Source organism: Rhopalosiphum padi, chromosome 4 (assembly GCF_020882245.1).
Source record: "Rhopalosiphum padi isolate XX-2018 chromosome 4, ASM2088224v1, whole genome shotgun sequence".
Classification (NCBI taxonomy): domain Eukaryota; kingdom Metazoa; phylum Arthropoda; class Insecta; order Hemiptera; family Aphididae; genus Rhopalosiphum; species Rhopalosiphum padi.
The window spans coordinates 42,760,669-42,768,630 of record NC_083600.1 but is presented as its reverse complement, the minus strand read 5'-3'; positions in this window follow the sequence as shown (position 1 = coordinate 42,768,630).

Genomic DNA, 7,962 nt, shown 5'->3' with positions numbered 1-7,962 from the left:
GCGGTCGGCCGCCTGGCGCGCGCGCGATCGATAAAGGAAACGCCGCCGGTGTACGCGCAACGGTCGGCGCACGCGAGCTAGGCCTGCGCGCCCACCGCCGTAGAAAGTTGTACGCCCCCCCTGACCCCCACGCATTTTCACACTCCCGTCCGCCGACCGTCACGTCCCCCCCCTCACGACTACACCGTTCGTAAAACGTACCCCTCGCGGCGATCCACCCCAACCTGCACGCGTTCGCCTACGCATGCCGCCCTCGAGAACTCTGCGTGTGTGTTTGTGTGTGTGTGTGTGTATACGAGTTTTTCTTCTTCCCAGTCATGCCCAACCTCTTCCTCCCCTCGTGGCACGCCGATCCCGGTCCACACCACCGGCAATTGCGAGACGCTTAGTCTCTGGTCGTCGTAGTCGTCTCCCGCCGAGGCAGAGCGTCATCGGATGCGCACTCTCGAGGGGCTGCGAAATATAGCGTAGGTGGCCGATAAATGTCTTTTGCTAGATTCAACATCGAAGCCCAGTATTCCACAAAACACACTATACAAACGAATAAAAAAGGTCGGTTTGATAAAAAACAGACTAATATTTAAAAAAAAAAAAAACTATTTATTTGGATCGATTTCGTAGACCCGAGGTTCGGGGGACCAAATCATATTACGTTTCAGTCGTCATATTTTTGGTTAGATGCTTACTAATAATTTATATATACCATTTATTTGGAAAATTTTAGTTGGAAATCATCTGTGATGAATACTGATGGTCCTGAATAACCATATACTTCAAGTTTTGTGATTAGTTTATAACAACCATTACCTATATTTGATACGCATGCACATCGCACAATATAGGTAATTGGTGAGTAGTATGTACTTATAAACACATACAATTTAGTTAATACAAATATTATTGTTACTCGTTATTGATAATCTATATTGACGTAGTTTGCGTTGTAGAGTTATTCTGGGTGCGTGTCTCATTGATAAATACATTGTGTAACAAGAATACCCAAACATCTTTTAATTTCCATCAGAATACCGAAGACACTAGGTCGTGTATGACCTCTAATTAAATTTTAATGTTCCCAACTCGTTAGTTTCAAAATATTAAAAAATATTAAATTTCACTAATTTATTGATTATAATTAAAATTGTATCCATATAATACTATTGCGATCTGCAGTAATATGAATTTATACGTTTTATACAATTTTAAGGGTTGTACTCGTACATTTATAGTCAACACTGTGATATAATAAAAAATAGCAAATTTGTTTTTTTTATTATGAGATAATAGGTAATATTTTCATGTATTAATAGCTCTATATTCTTCGAGTATTTATACAGAGTATAAATCATTTTCCATTGGAATGAATTATGCTAATCGACTTTTTTTCTTTGGTAAAAATAAAAGAAAGTTTTTTTATTTAAAGTTTTAATTGTCTTTATATTTCAATTTATTTGTTTTTATCGCTTATATATTTATATTCAGTTTACATGTAATATGTATATGTATAACTATAATTAGGTAAAACTCTCGAGGTCGTGAACAACAATAAAAATAAAATAATTATGTGATTGGGAATCTAAATTTTAGTCGGATGTGGGGTAAATGTTTCACATAATATTCACCGACGGAAAATATTATGGTTACTCACTACTCAGTCACCACTAGTACACTCAGTGTACCGTAAACAAAATAGCTAAATAGCTTGCTGCAGTTGCCTCGGCTATTTATTGTTTGTACCGCAGTTGGACTGCATCACGGCTCACTGGTTTTGAAACTTACCAGATTCCGTTAGTAAATGTTTTGATAACCATTTTCTGAAAGTACTTCCTTCCTTGAATTATGTAGAGAGGTTCTAGAAATTCGTGGTGCTCCGTGTGCCATCAACTACGGTAAGCTTGATCGAAGCGGATTTTGTCTACATCGTGGTAAATTTATTAAGCCAAGTTCACAGCTGTCTTCTGTTGTGTTCAAAAGTTAAACTCGTCCTCAATACGGAAAGACTCAGGCACATCACGGTTAATGAATAATTGAATGATACCAAGATTACAAATTTAAAACGTCAATCAGAATACGATAAAATACATATGGGTAGTTGATTCATGTCAATTTTTACCGAACTATTTTCATATCTCACTTGAAATTTTTGTAAAAACTATTTTATTATAATATTATAGTTATAATAAGGCATATTATAAGACTAAACAAAAATATTAAAATATTATAAATTATTACATATTATTTATTATTTATTATGTTATTTCGTTTTTAATAAAAATGATTATTTTCTCAAGTAAATAATTAATTAGATATTCTTAAATCTAATTTTTTCAGTTGACCTAAACGTGTTTTAACTTTAAAATATCATCATCATCATCATCAATTATTGTTGAACCACTATGATTTTATTAAAAATGTAGATACCTATATGCCGTAAGTTATTTTAATTTGTTGGAAAATAAGAATAACCTTGGATCTTAAGTGTTTACACGCAATTTTAAAATGTAAAACTAACAGGAAATCCCAAACCTTTCCCGTTTCTAGTAAAACCATTATTCAATACCTATCATTACAACATAATAACGTACATGCCGTTTTTTACATACGTTTGTAAAATTTATCCATATAATAATTGTACCAACATAAATTAATTCTGGATCTGTTGAATATGTTAAAAAAAATTATTTTACTGTTTTTAGTGTACATAAATTATATGTTTATATTATATAGTTTTTATCTCAATATTTTTTTGTATACAAATAATAATAAAATATAACTGTATTCATAATCATCAAACAAAAAATGAATATGATACCGAAATGTAGAAAAAAATGTACATTAAATACATAGGGTGAATCATCAGGCATGTTTAATTTTTATTTATTCTTTAATGAAGCATTTATTTAGATTTTTGGAATAGTTAAGTTTACTTGAACACCATGTTTTTAAATAATTATTATCGATGCTATTTAAAGAGTGATTTTAATGAGAATTATTCTTTTTTTACTAAAATTTGTTAAATATATGGTTATTTGGGGTTTTTATTTTTGAAAATTGTATGCATCAAAATTGAAATTAGAACAAGTAATTTTTGTGTCATTAAAAATTTATACATGAAGTATAAAATATCTTATAACAGTGGTTTTATATAACATAATGAAATAGGTAGGTATAATATTTACGGAGAATCGCATAAAAAATTGATAAATTTATTATTTCACTAAAATAAAACGAATTGACAGACCATTAAATCATTTTTAAGGGACCATTAGCTGGCTATTTATTCATTAAATGTCCAGTAGTTGTTCATACAACCCAGAAATAGTCTATTAATTATTATACTCGAATGATTTTTCACTAATTATAACATTTTAATTGGTAACTTAACAATTTTCAAAACTTTATAGCCTTCATATTCTTTTAACCTATAGCATGGCCATTATCCATTCAAGTTCATCAACTTAGACAGTTACTGTTTAAATTCCGAATTATATACGTTAACAGAAAAAAAAATTAACTGCTTATTAACTCAATTTGTAATAAACATGGTGTTTTCCATTTGAAAAGTAGAATTTAGTATCACCACATCATGATTACAGGACATTTAAAGTGAATTAAAAATATAAATGTTAAAAAATATGGTTTTTAAGTATACTTGGAAATTTCAAAAATTGGTTTTGGAGTAAGTGGATTTTTAAAGAGAAACAGGAGGGGGGGTGAACATGCTCCACTCTGTATATTATATGATTAGTCTATTGAAAATGGCTCAAATGCTGCCTCTCTTGGGGTTCATTGAAAGTTATAATTTCATAATCATCACTCGTGTTCGTATTCAATGAACAGCCATGTTGACGTTTTTAAAATATCTATTTAGGTCAGACTTTCCGATAAAAAATAATTATCGGTCGATTTTCACCGAAAACTACACTCGATTTGTTGTTATAAATACAATATAGTATATATCAATAATTGTTTGCGTTTTTTACGTATAAACGGTAAAAAAATTTTTCAGGTATTCTCTACCGATTTTTGTTATATAGACGTAAGATTATGATGCAATATAATTCTTGGTATGCCCAGTCACGAGCAGATGGGTCGGCCATTACTTTAATAGCAAATAGTATAGTCGTATAGGTACGTAACTAGGTATAATATGTATATATATATAGATACTCGTATAGTAGTACTTTATTGTGCACGCGATATTTTTATAACACGCGTACGGCATACCTATACGTATATGTGAGCCTATGCGTCTGGCGATCGAAAATATCGTTTGTTCACGCATCTATGTAAATACGTAGGTATACAAATTATGAATACAAATTGTCCGATTATAAATTGCAAGAGAGCTAAGAAATAAACGATTTCACGTACAAAATGTAAAGGATTTATTTTATTGATGTACGTATTACGTATTGTGTGGTGTACGTGTGCGTGACCCATTTTACCAAGGGTGTATTATTTTATACAGTATCTAAATTATAATGGTTTTTTTTCGGCAATGTTATTGTGCGCAAAAAACAAATCATTAAAATATTTTTAAAGGCCTATATCTTGAAATTTGAAACCAGGCGCTCGGTAGATAGCCATCCTATATATATATATATATATAAATGATTATAATATTGATTTAATTTATTATTATTTTTCTAGAAATCGTGTAAAAAATTGAAAGGATTCAAAATCGAGATTTTGTTTGAGCCTTGAAGCATATTACTTGTTACATTTCTTTTTTTTTATAAAAACCATTACATAATACAATATTGACAATAAATAACACAATTGGTTTATATATCTCCTGTAAGCTAAGCTTTTATAAAAGGTAGAGAATCGCGGAGTAAAATATTATTTAGTTTAAATTAATTATTAAATTTATTTATATTAAGTAAAATAATTATACAATATTAATTACATGGTACTAAAAAATAAAAACAATAAAATAATTAACTAACAATATACCATTACTCAATGATAATGTATAAACTATAAACACAGTGAGATAAGTGCCCAATATAAATTATATAGAATATGTATACATGATATATGTTATAAATACTGTCTCCTTATTTTTAGTATATATGAATTGACGAAAATAATGATGTATAGTAATATGTTATAGCGTTTTTCGTTTAAGGTAAAACAAAAAAACATGTTTGGATATACTCTGTTCTGCAAAAACATCTCATTTTTATATTAGAAAGCTAATAAGAGATATATTTCGTTTTATAAATTAAATGTTTACCAATTAAGATTAGTACAAAACAAAAAATAAACAACGACAAAATATCAGTTTTGTGATTTAATGAAAATGTACTAAAATACTACCTTTTTCCACAAGTTAACTCATATATATATATATATACATATTATGTACAAAGAATCTCGGAATGAGGATACAAGAACACAATACACAACTAAAAACAACTTCAACAAGTAAGTTCATCCGTAAAATTCCAAAAACTAAAATTAAATGTAGAAGTAGGAATAAGAAAATACACATTTCACAATAATTGGCAACTTCACTATTGAGTTTAAATACTATATATACTGAAAAAGACAAAGAAACTACACATTTTGTTTTTAATAGAAGTTTTAACTTACAAAGGATGTACAATACAACAATTTAATTGCTCATGATTTTTTTTTGGACTTCTTGTCAATTCGAATTAAAATTTATTTTTAAATTCTACGCCATAAAAATATTTCCAGAGAAAGTAATAATAATAAATTGTATTGAAATTTGTTACGGTGGTGTCAGTCGTTGTCGTTACCATAGTCTTGTTACTTTGTAACTTGTAAAAATTTAAAGAAACACCAAAGAACATTTTATGTTATTTGTAGAAAACTGTAGATACTCGTAATATTGAACTATTTTTATGGAAGAATTTTAACTTGGTAGTTCTGAGGTATTTGATCTAAATTATAAATTATGTATAAAATGTAATTGAATATTTCAAAATAGGTTGGTATTTTTACAAGTTGTACTAACTTATCGATATTTTTATATTTTACTCATCGGTTCTATGTACTTCTTAAATTAGTGATATTTTAATATCAGTCATTTTTCAGAGTAAAATAATTATTAAAAAAGTAGTTTATTTTTTATTTAAAATATATGCTAAGTATTTGTATATCCCTTCAAATTTCAAATTAATACAAAATTTAAAATGACGTATTATTTATTATTATGTACGCAATTAGAATGATTGACGTTTTATAATTGATATTGGTTTAAGGTTTAATATTTAATATGGGTGATAGATACAATGGAATAAATTACTATTTTTATCATTATTTTATATTTTATGAGCAAACATAACATAATTCCCCATTATTTTGATTCGATGTGTGTACTTTTAAAATACTTTGTCTCTATTGCTATTTATTACAATATATTTTGTTACACATTGTTTTTATTTAAAGAAATATTTACAATTTATATTTAAATATGATATAATAAGTAATATTTATAATAGAATTAATATATTAGAAGATACTATACTCATAAATTGCATACTTGCATCTCTGAAAATAGTTGGCTTATACTATTTATTAATTATTACGATTAAATCTTTTTATTTTTTTTTTTAGAATAAAATAGAATAATGCAAAAGGTTTCGTATTGATTTAACGAGTATAAACTATAAAGTTATTTAATGGGTTGAAAAAACAACGAATACTGCGAGTAGCAGTAGGGAATTAAACGAGGTGCTAATGAGGAAAGCAGTTATCTAAATACTTTGAGTTTTTCTTCAAGTAATAATTTCGTGTACAGTCGTACAGAAACATGTAATCAGTTTTCTACTTTATTATATTTTTTTGTCTTCAGGTTGTCATTAAATATTAATACCTATTTAGTATTTTATAAAATAGTAGGTATTCTCTATTTATCGTCTTACATATTATTATTGTATATTATAATATTAATGCATATGTATTATGTGCAAGTGCAATAATAAGCTTACTCGCACAATCCATGTCATAAACATTAGAGTACATTATTTACACTTTAGAAATATTGGAAATTTCAAACTATGCCTATCTAGTTTATAAGTAATTTTGAAAGATGAAGTAGAGGACGTGACAAAAATAACTTGTACCTATATAGTTGTATATCTAAATAATATAATATGTATATACCTACATAGTGATATTTCTATTCGTATAGTAAATATAAATAATATAGAAATTGTATATACTTAATTTCCATATTCTAATATATATTTGGATTTACCGTCGCAAGTAATTGTCAATAAAATCTCTTACTCATGTTCAATTTTATTGGACTAACACAACCACAATGTTTCAAACAATATAAATAATAAAAGTAGTTTGTTCGACTGGCATCATACTATTAAAATATGCATGTACTTTACAATATAAAGTATCTTTAGTACAATTAGTTTTAAAAATAAATTTGAAAATGTTTACATTGAAAACAGAATTTATTTTTCTTTTGGCTTTTGTCACGATTCGTCTAGGCTAACTTTGTAAAGTTGTCTCTATGTCCTCAGTTCTAATTTTCAGAAAGTGTTTCGAGGATTCAAATCTTGCTGTGTTTAAGTAAGTGCGTATACATAAATCTATATAATATTATTAATATGGTTGTATTAAGTATTATAATTTCAAGTAAAATCATAGATTAATCTAAATCATTTAATCAATGATATGAATGCATATTATGTGTGAGTAATATTAGAATATCTTTTCAAAGATTAAGTAATCTTACAGTTTAGTTTCTGATCGATTTTAATGCATATCGAACATAAACTGGATTATTATTTGAATTAATTTAAGTTATAAAATACTTAAAAAATAGCGGAAATTTGAAACTTGTTACACCGTTGGTATTGCAATATTTTATTCAGCGGCATACATAGGAATTAGCAATGCAATTGGATTGTATTAAAGAATATAATATTAAAATAATAGTATTTATATTTTATAATTACATTTTCACGT